Genomic DNA, 11,880 nt, shown 5'->3' with positions numbered 1-11,880 from the left:
CTGGTAAGTGTAAGAGGGGCGGAGGCTGGGATCCAACCTTTCAACAAGTCAAAAGCCATTGGCCTCCCCTCCTCCACCTGGGGAGGCACTGTGGCACCTGCTCCGTTTGCATAGCCGCTGGGGTTGGGGGGGCATCCCGCTCTGGGAAGTAGGGACTTGGAACCGGTTCGCCGCGGCGGCCGGGAGCCGCTCCCAGATTCAGAAGTTACGAAGTTTCCGTGCTTTTCGCTCGCTTCCCTGCGCAGCTCGTCACCGCTCCGCAGCAGCTACGCCGCTAGCGCAGCGGGGCTCAGGTGCTGCAGCGGGCGGGGGCCTGGCGCAGGGAGGAAGGCGGGGACGCAGTTTACGTAAGCGTCCACTCACAGGTGCATGCAGCCGCCATCAGCGTGTGCTCCCTGCGCGTCCCCAGGTGCGCAGTTGGCGCAGGCGGCGGCGCGGCACCGTGGCAGCGGGCGCTGGCCGGTGCTCTCAGGTGCGGCAGAGTGCGCGTGGAGGGGGCGCGCGGCGAGCGAGGGGGCGGGCTTTCCGTTCCCCAGCAGCCGCGGGGCCCGCCCCCCGGCCCGGCCAATGGGCGCGCTCGGCGGCGTCACGTGCCCGCCGCCGCTGCCGCCGAAGAGGAGACCGGAGCCGCGAGCGCCACCAGGGCAGCAGTCGCCGCAGCCGCCGCCGCTGGGTTGAGGAGCTGGAGACGCGGGCTGACGAGGTGGCGGCGGCGGCGGAGCGGGAGCGGGGACCGGGCTCGGGCAGAGCGCGGCGGCGCGGGTAGGCTGCGGCGGCGGGGCAGGCGCCTGCGCGGCGGGCCGTCCCGGGCGGGCGGGCGGCGGTTAAGGCGGCGGTTGAGGCGGTTGGCGGAGCCGGCCCGGGCCCCGCATTGTTTGTTGTGCGTCCTTAGCAGCGGCGGCGGCGGCCGGGGAGCCGAGCGATCCCGGCCCCCGGGGCTCCGGCATTGTGGCCGCCGCCGCCGCCGCGGCGCCCCGGCCGCCTCGCACAAGGGCAGCGGGCAGCCTCCCTCACCTTCGTGGGGACGGGGCGCCGGCCCCCGCGAGGGGAGGGTGTGGACCGTGCGGGGCGCCGGCGCGGGGGCCTGGGCGAGAGAGCGAGCGCGGGGCAGGTGCTGGAGGGCGTTGGGGACGGGGCCCGGGGCGCGGCGGGCGGGGGCGCACGGGGGCGCGGTCGGGGCTGCGGGGGACGCGGGGTGCGGGGCGTCCCGCGAGCGCGAGGGCCTTCGGCCGGGCCGGGGCGCCCGCGGGGCCGGGCGTGTGCGCGAGGGACGGAGGGCGTCCCGGCGGGCGGGGGCCGCGCCCGGGGGTCGGGCTGGGCCGGGCGGGCGTGACGCGGAGGGGAGGCTGGGGATTCGCGGCCCCGGGAGTGGGAGACGCGGACGTCCCGGCCCCGGGCTGCGCGTGAAGGGCAGGGGTGGGGGCAGGTGCGGCGGAGCCCACCGGGCGGGCGGGCGGGCGGGCGCGCGGGGAGTGCCGAGGAGGGGTCCGCGCAGGGGCCGGGGCAGCGGGGAAGGGGAGGAGGGAGGGCGGGTGCGAGGGGTCGCCCCGCGGTGGTGCGGCCGCCGAGGGCGCTGGGGAGGAGGCGTGTGCGAGGTAGGCCCGGAGGCTTCGGCAGCCCCGGGGGGAGGCGTGCGGGGAGCCCGGAGGGCGGCGGGGCGCTGGGCGGCCGGGGACGGACCGGGCACCCCGTGGGGGGACGGGGCAGGTGCCCGTCTGGGGAGGTGCTGGGAGGGGACGGGGACGGGGAGCGGCCGGAGTTTGAGGAGTTTGGGAGGGAAGTGGGGACGGTGGGGCAGGTGATGGGGCGGAGGGAGGACGGCGTGTGGGCCGAAGGTGAGGAGGACGCTGGCACGCAGCAGCAGGACGAGCGGCTGACGTGGAGGATGTCCTCGCTGGAGGGAGGGTGGAGGGGGGTCCCGGGAGCAGAAGAGGGGGACTTTGGAGTTGGGGTCGTCGGCGGGGGCAGGTGGAGCGTGCGTGAGATGGAGGGCAGAGGGGCCGGGGTGATGTTCTTGGAGCGGCAGGTGAGCCGTGGGGACAGGTGGAAGGAAGAGTTTCTGAGCGGGAGGCGTGGGGGGAGTTGGGGAGGGAGAGCGGGGTGGTGTGTGTGTAAGGAAATCGGCGGAGGGCGGCAGTGGGGCAGGTTGCGGGGGAAGGTGCACGGGTCTGGAGGACGGCATGCGGAGGGAGCGAAGCGCCGGTTTGGGGTGGTTTGGGGTGCGGGATTTTGTCTGGTAGAGGCGAGCGGGCCGGCAGGAGCGGAGGGAAGGGAGGGAGGGAGACGAGATACGTGGGGGCACAGGATGTAGAGGAATGCATGGTACCTGTAAGGGGCTAAGGGAGGGGCGAGGTAGAGAGGTGTGTGGGTCCGTCTGTGGCTAGAGCGGGATAGGTTGTCTGTTGAGTAGGGGGGTGGGGGTGGGGGAAGTAGGATCCCCAGGTGAAGGGCAGCAATGACTGTGCAGGTGAAGAGAATTAGGAAAACAGGTTGCTTAAAGTGGGGAAGGAGCAGGGTGCTGAAGTGGGGGAGAGATTGGAAAACTTGGAGATTAAAGAGGCCAACATTCAGGTTGCTGGAAGTATAATAAAGGGCAGAGTGCAGAAGTTGGGAAAAAATCTGAAGGGAGGGGATTAAATTGTAGGTTTAGAGAAACTGGAGAGTGTGGATCGTGGAATGACGGTAATGGAATACGGAGGACATTAATTTTTGTACGGTATCTGAAAGTTCATGCTTCTGGGATCAGGGAGATCATGAAGCCTGGTTTCCCTTCCAGGACCCAGTGGATGAGGAAGGGATAAGGGAGGGCTGAGGACGCATTCCTGAGTTTGGAGGAGGTGGGTGGTGGGGTATTGTACTAGCACATTGGCTTGATGAGTGAGCAGATAGAAGAGGCAGGCAGGGTCAGCAGGAGTACGCTGAGTGTGAATGGAAATAGGATTGCCCCAGGTGTGGGGCAGGTGGTTTTGTGACGATACTGCAACAGAGCAGGGCCCCTGTCACATCAGGAACATTCAGGGGCTGTGTATTAGGGAGGAAGGGTGGATACCTTGGTGCAGTGTCTCAGATATCCTGGTGCTTTTTGGGTAACAGGGCAGTTTTCAGACATTGCGTGATGTAATATCTGAGTCCTGTTCTAGAGGCAGACACCGGTAATCAACACATCCAGCACCCAGAAGTGGCAGGAACTTTCCTTCAGGATGTGAATAGCTGATCTTGGGATGTCAGCTTTTTTCCCCAAATAGTTCAAGTAAAATTTAGTTGGAGGCTTTTGGATTTTCTGGTATTTTGATTTGAGTTGGGAGTGTAGTGTTAGCTTTATTGAGGAAAGACTCATCTGGGGTTGTGTCGACATAGGGCCATCAGCTTGCCAAACACATAGGAAATAACCCTTAAGGGTTTGAGCACAGACTTTTCAATGCAGATCTCAATCAGTGTTGTGTGGCTTGTGTTAGATTCTTTGAGGTTTGGAAGGATTAAGGAGCTGCTTTGAGACTTTGATTCTAGGGGTTTTTAGAATCTTGGAAAATGATTTCCCCTTTGACAGTTGAAAATTCAGTCTTGTCAGATTTTGCAAAAAAAATTATCATGTTGTAGAAATAACTTCAAGTAGTGTAATGTGGTACCTAGTACGTTTCAAATAAAAGGTCTGCTTTGGTGCATTGGAAAGCTTTCTGGGTTGATTAGCTTTCTTTTGTTAATTTAGGAAGTATTTTAATGCAGCCATTATAAGTATGTTCAAATAATAAGTTTGAGTGTAAGTGGGAATCTTGTCTAAACCTAATGAGGGCTGAGCAGAATAGCACATTTTAAGTAATTTGAAAATATAAATACAAAATAAACTGGAAGCTAATAATTTTTGAAATGCAAATTTGAAGTGTATTATGAAGGCAGCAAAACAATACTGTGAAGGCACTGCTGTAAGATTTCATTTTTGGAGGGAAAAGCTTTTAGGGTATAATATGCCTTTGACTGAAACTCTTAGCAGTAGTCTAGGGCCATACCACCCTGAATGCGCCCAGTCTCGTCTGAAACTCTTAGCAGTATTTTGCGATTTGACATATGTAACAAATATAATTACAAGTAGCACGTCTGGTCTGACCCCTTTGGCTCCCTGGCAGAGAATTTGAGTAGTTGGATATGAGATGAATAGAGTGACCTTTGAAAATTCTGTCCAGTGTGGCTTTTGTTTTCTCTTGTGTGTTTTAAGTTCATTGTGTTCATTTTAATGATTTCGGGCAAGCAATACTTTCTTCCTCAGAATACTCAATTCTGGCATAATGTTCTGATCATATGTATTGTTCTGTGAAGTTCTGTGGTTTGAGATAGTTGTAGGCACTTCAAAATACTATGCTAAGTTTATGAACCAAGGAAAGAAGGTTATTTAGATTTTGTAGGCTAAATAATTGGGTCTGGTTTTATTTTCACTGATGCTTGCTGGACAAGATACTTAATCCCTTTGTGCTTGTTTCTCCTCCAGAAACCTGACTCTCTATCTACCTCCCATGAGAACTGAGATGGTTTATATAAAACAAGTTTAAGTCTTTCAGGTAGATTAGAACTATGTAAAAATGGAGAAGAGATGTTACTTCTTTAGTCTCTTTTTTTCCTTTAAACCTGGTCAAATAATTAGTACTTCAGATTTTGACATTAAATAGGTTAATTTGTAGCGAGGAACTTGGATAGAGGTGGAACTTGTGTGACTATCAGAGATGCCTGTGAATTGAAGTTTGTTCATTCTTTCCTCTACTGTCTGCTTACCTTTCCTTGCTCATTTCTGCAGCCGACTGTTGTCTTTCAGTTCTTGTGTAGAGCAGAAGCTTGTGACAGACATTCTGGGTTCTAGCTGTAGCCCAAGATTATTTCTAAGCCTGAATTTCCAGAGACAAAGTATTTCTATCACTTAGTGAATTCAGTTGTTAAGTCAGGCATAATAAACACGATATATTTTTCTGTGTATTTTGCAGAAAAGTGATTAATTCTGAATGACTAGAACAGAAAAACCGCTATCCCTTCTAGTGACATTAAGCCCCCTTCTTCAGATATATTGAATGCTTTTTTCCCTTGTTAAGTTTTAGTTGTTAAATATTACTCATCTATTTGATATTTGCAAGCCCATTGACAGGCTGTGCTCTATTTAAGGGGGAATGAATTTTAAATGTTTTTTAAATGTTGTTGTTTGGTTTATTAGTTGTAAAGAGCCTCCAGATGCTGGTGACGATAGATACTGCAAAAATGTAAACAGTTAGTTGCTCTATTAGATACTATTTTGCTTGAGCTTGGTAACACACTGCCCTGATAGTTTTTCTGTGCCAGCTGATCTACGTACTCCTACAGAACACGTTGTGGACACCATTACCCATCTCCCTGCTCTTCTGCTTTTCATTCTGCTTATTGGAAAACTGGATTGTTTTGAAAATTTGTTTAGCTGTGGAAAAACTTTCTGACAGGTAGTTATGAGAGGCTTTGTAATACAGTCTAATTTTGTAAAACTGTTTATTGAGAGATGTAAGTTAAATTTGTGTCAATCAAAACAGAAAGGAATAATGAGCCCCGATTAATGGTGTTAAAATATTTATTTAATAAAAATATTTAAGTGTTCGAGCCAGAAAGCTCTGCAGATCTTTAACTTTTAGGTCTTGTGTTGAACAGTGAGGTGACCAGATGACCTCATTGGTCACTCTCGTGCCTGGTTTGAGTTTTTCTTGTCCTGAGGGTCACGTGTTTCATTTTTGAGAAGTATGGTGTCGTTTTCACAAAAGACAGTATATATATGTGTTGCTGATGAATGAAGCAGTCCTAAATTTTAGTTATTTCATATTCAAATTCTCTTAACTTCTGACATAACTAACACTATGTGGAACGTCTGCTTTTGTTAACTTTAGCACACTTCAAAAGGGCACAGGTGATTATATCAGTGATAAAGTCACAGGATTGCATTGTGTGACTTCATGGTTCATTTCCATTTGAAAAGTGAGAATTCTGCAGCAGGTTGTGTAACAAATCCTGAGGTGTTTCTGGGTCATGGGTAAGCTGTAGTTTCTTACTGCACCTGCAGAATCTCCTGTTCTTTGCAGTTTTCCAGGTGCCAGAGCTTTTCACAATATGCTATTGAGCAGATCAACATTTTGTTTATGAATTGAATTTAACCATATTAATGCTATTGACATAAAAGAAAGTGTTTTAAAGTATGCTTTTTAACCTGTTTTGCCAGTTTCATCCAGCAAACATGCACTGACTTTAGGCTTAAAGGTGTGTTATGTGCCAGACCTAAGATTTCTTAGTAGGGCTCAATATATATGTGTGTATATATATATATTGAGTGAAGAATAGATCATTCTGTAGGTAGATAGGCCCTTAATGTGAAAATGAAGTCTATAACTTTGATCACCTGTGTTCAGTCAGCCTAAATGAAAAGCAGTACATTTTAAGACAGCTGGAAAGGTGATCTGATAAAGAAGTGGTTTGTTTTTAAAAAAGTTAAGATGGAGGCAGTTCATTCTTACGATGTTTCTAATTCCAAGTAAGTCTGAAATTCCTCAAACATTGCAAGTAATCGTAGGCTTTTGTACAGCTTAGGCAAAGAGCATTTTAACTTAAGGAAGTATTAGATACTGACTGGGTAGCTCTTAATTAAGTGACTTTAGACAACTTAGTTTTAGTCAAGGAAAGCTGGTGAAGTAGGGGAGAAAGGTGTTGCAACTTTGATAATGTAGGTTAGCAGCTGGCGAGTATAAACATCTGGAGCCCTTAGTACGCGTATTTTCAGTTTTTGGAGTAAGCTGTAAATAAGCTTTTAATGTCAAGGTTGGCATGGAAGAACAAATTTCAAACATATTAGTGATGAGGCTTTTAAAAACATGGTATCTTTAAAAGTATTAACTCATGCTTTCTGATATGCCAGCTTTGTGGTAATGTGGAACTAGACAAAATTGGCTTTTGAAATTAGTCGATATTATTGTTTAGTAGTGTTCTTTATTGCTACAGCTCAGGGTTCACATACCGGAACTTCAGTCACTATGACAGCTATGTAATGTAGGGGGATAACAGAGTTTTACATTTGGAGAAATGGAGGCACAAAGACTTGACTCCAGACCAGAGTTATGCAGGCTTTCAGAACACCCCTTCAGAAGTTGTATCTCAAGTACTCGTTAGTCCCTGAATGTGGCAAGGTAGGTTGATGGCTGGGCACATTTGAAACCTGCCTCTTTGAGTTGAGCTATTGAGTACGTACAAGTCATTTCAAAGACAGACTGGAAAAAAGCCTGTCCTTCCTATGAAATTTGGTCCTAGGGTTACTCAATAGCAAAAATTCTGAGGAAAGAGTCTCTTTATAGGTATGCCCAGAGATGACCCTGTGTAACCTTGGTCTCTGTATTGCGTAGTAGAAGAATGTTTTGACACTAGAAGACCTGGCTTCTTGGAGCTCTGATTCTACTGTTTACTAGTTGTAGATCTCTCCTTCCTCGTGTAAAATTGGAATAAAACCTCTAATATACAGAGTTATAGGGAGGATTAAAGAAGATAAGAAAATTGTAAATTGTGAAGCACATAACATTTTTTTTAAAGGGAGGATTGAGCAGAAATTAAGTGTAGGCTTTGAAGTAATTGAACTTATAAGGACCTGGGTTTTTATTTTTTATCATTGCATTTTCAAATGTGCTTAAAACAGAAATGGTACAGTAAACTTTCACATACCTGTCAACTCCACAGCAGTTACCAGCACTTGGCTATTTTATCTGTTCCTTGCTTACAGTTACTTTTTGTCTTTGCTGGAATATTAACAGCAAATCTTGGGCATCATATACTTTCATCCATAAATACTTCAATATGTATTTCTAACAGATAAGAACCTAAAAAATAACTTTTACCCCCCGACAATGAACAATTTTTCTAATCCTCAGAGGAGCTGTGTTTGAAACAGCTCTACAACTCATCAGGTTTGTGTCTTAATCAAATTACTGGCTCTTGCTGAGCTTCTGGTTTCTTATCTGTAACATAAAGATGATACCTTATGAATTTATTTTGAGCTTAAATGAAATAATATATAAAATGCTTAACATGAAGATTCTCAGTAAATGACCCAGCCTGTCTTCTGAGCCTTCTAAGGCATGTGAATAAGAACTATGGGCTGCCCTCCTCCCTTCTTTAGTATCATAAAGAGTAACATTACTCTGGAATCATTGCCCACTAACCTAGTGAAATTTCTCTTCATTAGGCCAGTTGATTTCTAAGTTCTACAATATAACAGTTAAAATCATATCCATTCTCCCCCTTGTCCTGCAACGTTATGCTGCTGTCTACTGTCCCATTTCAATCAGCATGAGTCTGGTTTTTTTTTTTAAACCCTTTCTTGACCACACCGTCTTTTCCAGCTACAATCCAGTTTTTCACCTTCTTGAAAAAGCTGTTTCTAGTCATCTTCAGTTCTCCCTTTCTCTTCTGAACCTATTCTAATGAGACTTTCAACCCCATCCCTCTACGAAGAGTGCTCTCATCAGAACCACAAAGTTTAATTCTTACTTGACCTATTGACAGCATCTGTGGCAGTGGATGCCTCCTTCCTTGAAATACTTTCCTGCTGTGGTTTCTAGGACACCACACTCTGCTGCTTTTCCTCCTACTTCCTTGTCTTCTCCTCAGTCTCCTTTGGTTCTTCCTCATTACTCCTCCCTTTTAATCCTGGACCATCCCATGGGATCTCTGCTCTTCATTCTCATTCTCTCGGTGGTCCTGTCTCATCTCACAGATTTCAATACCATGTATGTGCTGATGACTCCCAAATTTTTATCTCTGAGACTCCAGGCTCATATGTCCTACTGTATATTCAGATTATATATTTTATTGGCATCTCAAACTGAACTTCTCCCCAAACCAAACTTCTGATCTTTACCCTGCCCCATCTTCCCTCTGCCTGTCTTGTAGTCTTCCACATCTTAGTAAACAGTAAATAGCATCTTCCTCCATCTTTCCACTTGCTCATCCAGAACTTGGAATCATGCCTGACTCTCTTTCACACACCACATCTGAGCCATCAGGACGTCTTGCCAGTTCTGTCATCAAAATATAACCAGACTCTGATCACTTTTTATCACCTTTAGTGATTTAAGTTTCCACGAGCTCTTCTGAGTTATTAAAGTAACCTTTTTTGCTTTTGTGAACAGAATCACAATCTGTTCTGAGTACTATAGCAGGAGTGGTCCTTTAAAAAGGTAAGTCAGGTTTTTGTCCCCATGGTCAGAACTCTCCAATGATACCTCATCTTGCTTAGAGTAAAAGGCCAAGTCTGTCAAAGTCCTAACGTGCTTGGGTCCCTTTTTTCCCTCTCTGACCTCATTATTCTTAGCTTTTCGCTTAGTCCATTCTGGCCACAGTGGCCGCCTTGCTGTTTCTTAACATGTCAGGCATATTCCTGTCTCAAGTCTCTTGCATTTGCTCTTTGCCCCGCCTGAGGATGCTGTGTCTCAGATCTGTGTGGCTCCATCTTCTTTAGATCTTTGCGCATATCTCCTCTTTCCAGGGAGGCCTTCCCCCACCACCTTATTGAAAGGGCAGCTCCTCCTTTGTCGGCCCTTCCCCGGGCTCCCTTTTCCACCCTCCTCTTCTCCATACCGTCTAAACCATTTGTCTTATATTTTGCTGTTTTATTTTGTGTAGTGCCTTTTTCCCCTTACTAGAGTATAAGCTCCATTAAGGCAAGGATTAATGTTGGTTTTGTATTCTGTGCCTGATACTAAGTAGGCACTTGCATATTTGTTGAATGAGTTGTTCTTTTGTTAGTTGTAGTCTGTTGCTCTGTAAAGGATGCAATAGCTGTAGTGTTTTGATAGAGAATACTATGCACCTTTAAGTCTGTGGTGTATTTGTTCCTGTTTCCCTTCATGAGTATCTTTTCTTAAGACTTCTGATAGGCTTTATTATTAATTTTTCACCATGAGTTTGAGTCCTTATGTACTGTGCATAATCTATGCTTCATTGAAGGATACAGATAAAGTATACATAGACCCTGGCCTTTAAGAGCTTACAGTCTGTCGGGAAGTGATGGATGGAGGTACACATACACATACCTCCCCCCCAAAAAAGGAAGTTATTTATAAAAAAATTGTGCATTTATTCTTATATGTTTAAACTTCAGGCACCTTCAAAGTATTCTCCATTTGCTGCAATATACCTATCGAGATGTTTTTCCCCTGCTCACAACATTGTTTGAACTCACTGATTTTGATGCCTTTTAGTGCTTCTGTTTTTTTGTTTCACCTCAGTGGCAAAATGTTTCCCTTTGAGGACTCCTTTCATCTGGGGAAACAAAAGTTGCTTGAGTGTGATCTGGTGAATAGGGAGGGTGGGGGAACAGGGGTCATGCCGTTTTTGGTCAAAACCTGCCGAACGCTCAGCTCAGTGTGGGCCGGTGCACTCATAAATCACCTGTCATGAAATGGGCAAACACGTAGAAAGAGTCTTACGGAAAAATTCACTCAAGCCCAGTGCAGCCTCTCACAGCATCGTCAGCTGGTGCGTTGATAGGAATGCATTCCTAGGACACTCACCTAGTGGGGGAAGCCTGGTCTACTAGGGGCCCACCCTCCAGAAGATAGTTCCAGCTTTTGGGGTGTTGTGTGTGTGTATAAAATCTCTTAGCTACTTACATATATATGTAGGTAATATATTTACCTACATATATACACATAGATATTTACATATTTATAAGTAGATGTAAGTACTTATATACATATGTGTATATATAAATATACTTATATTTATAAATTATGTATGCAAGTACTTAAGAGATAAAATGGTCTAGGAAGTCAGAAGAGCAAGAAATTATTTCCAGGTAAGGATACTAAGGAAGAGACTTCAGAGAGAATGTGGATTGTGATATCTGTCCTGAGCCAGAGAGAATAAGTGGGATTAGACGCTGAGAAAATGGGGAAGAGAACTCCATATGGAGGGGATAGAAATGCCTTAGCAAAGTAAGAATGCTCAAGATTGCTGTGGGAAAGAACAAGTGGTTCACTTAGTTAAAGGAAGGGAACGTGAACGGCCTTGGTAGAGTGTAAGTTTGCAGAGGAATGTTGGAACCACTGATGGAGGGCCTTGAATGTCAGAATGAGGAATTCAAACTTGGGTCTGTCAACAGTGAGGCTTCTGTGAAAGGTTTTTGAGCAAAAGTGTAGGGATGACATTATTAGGGCTATCTATGAATTCTACAACTTTGTGTAAAAAGAGAAGCTGAAATGAATACACTGATTATGTTGAATAGTTTGAGAAAAAAGTGATAAAGGTAGTAGAAATGGGTATAGAAAGGATACCTTGGAACTAATGAAACTTGGTAACTTATTGTGAGCAACAAATCTACTAGGTTTCAAGCCTAGTCCATCAGGCACCTGGGGAACCCAAGAGAATTGGGGTTGAGAGGCAGATAAATAGATTTTATTTATTTATTCTCAGAGAGAGGGGAAGGGAGGGAGAAAGGGAGAAAGAGAGGGAGAGAAATATCGATTGGTTGCTTCTTGCACATGCCCTGACTGGGGACTGGCCTGTAACCTAGGCCTGTGCCCTGACTTGGGAATTGAACCAACAACCTTTCGCTTTGTGGGACAATGCCCAGCCAACCTGACCTATCCCAGTCAGAGCAAGTTTAGTTTAGTTTTGATACTGAGTTTGCAAGTGTGGTGGTGACATCCAGGTGATGCTTGTTCTAATGAAGAGAAAATCAGGAATTTTTTGGAAAGGTTGAGCATCTGTGGCTTCATGCCTTCATACAGCTGACTCTCAGAAGAAGTGAGACTTAATTGCCAACTCTATTAACGAGGTCTGAATCTAGACAGTTGATTTGGGAAACTTCCGATAAGGCATCCAAACTTTTCTTTTGGTTTGTAA

The 11,880-nt window shown here is 46.7% G+C and overlaps 1 protein-coding gene across 3 annotated transcripts in view; it reads left to right on the top strand.

Annotated features, from left to right (window-relative positions):
* Positions 1-610: 610 nt before the first annotated feature.
* The window catches only part of LOC114492427 (spermatid perinuclear RNA binding protein), a 127,214-nt gene continuing 115,944 nt past the window's right edge, over positions 611-11,880 (top strand). For 2 of the 3 annotated variants that reach the window (XM_028506722.2, XM_036022191.1), the window contains exon 1: positions 611-762. The gene's annotated coding sequence lies outside the window, so the exon portion shown is untranslated. The remainder of the gene's footprint in view (positions 763-11,880) is intronic. The other variant, XM_036022192.1, reaches the window with a different exon arrangement.

This window comes from Phyllostomus discolor, chromosome 3, assembly GCF_004126475.2.
Source record: "Phyllostomus discolor isolate MPI-MPIP mPhyDis1 chromosome 3, mPhyDis1.pri.v3, whole genome shotgun sequence".
Lineage (NCBI taxonomy): Eukaryota > Metazoa > Chordata > Mammalia > Chiroptera > Phyllostomidae > Phyllostomus > Phyllostomus discolor.
This window is presented reverse-complemented; position numbering and strand designations above follow the sequence as displayed.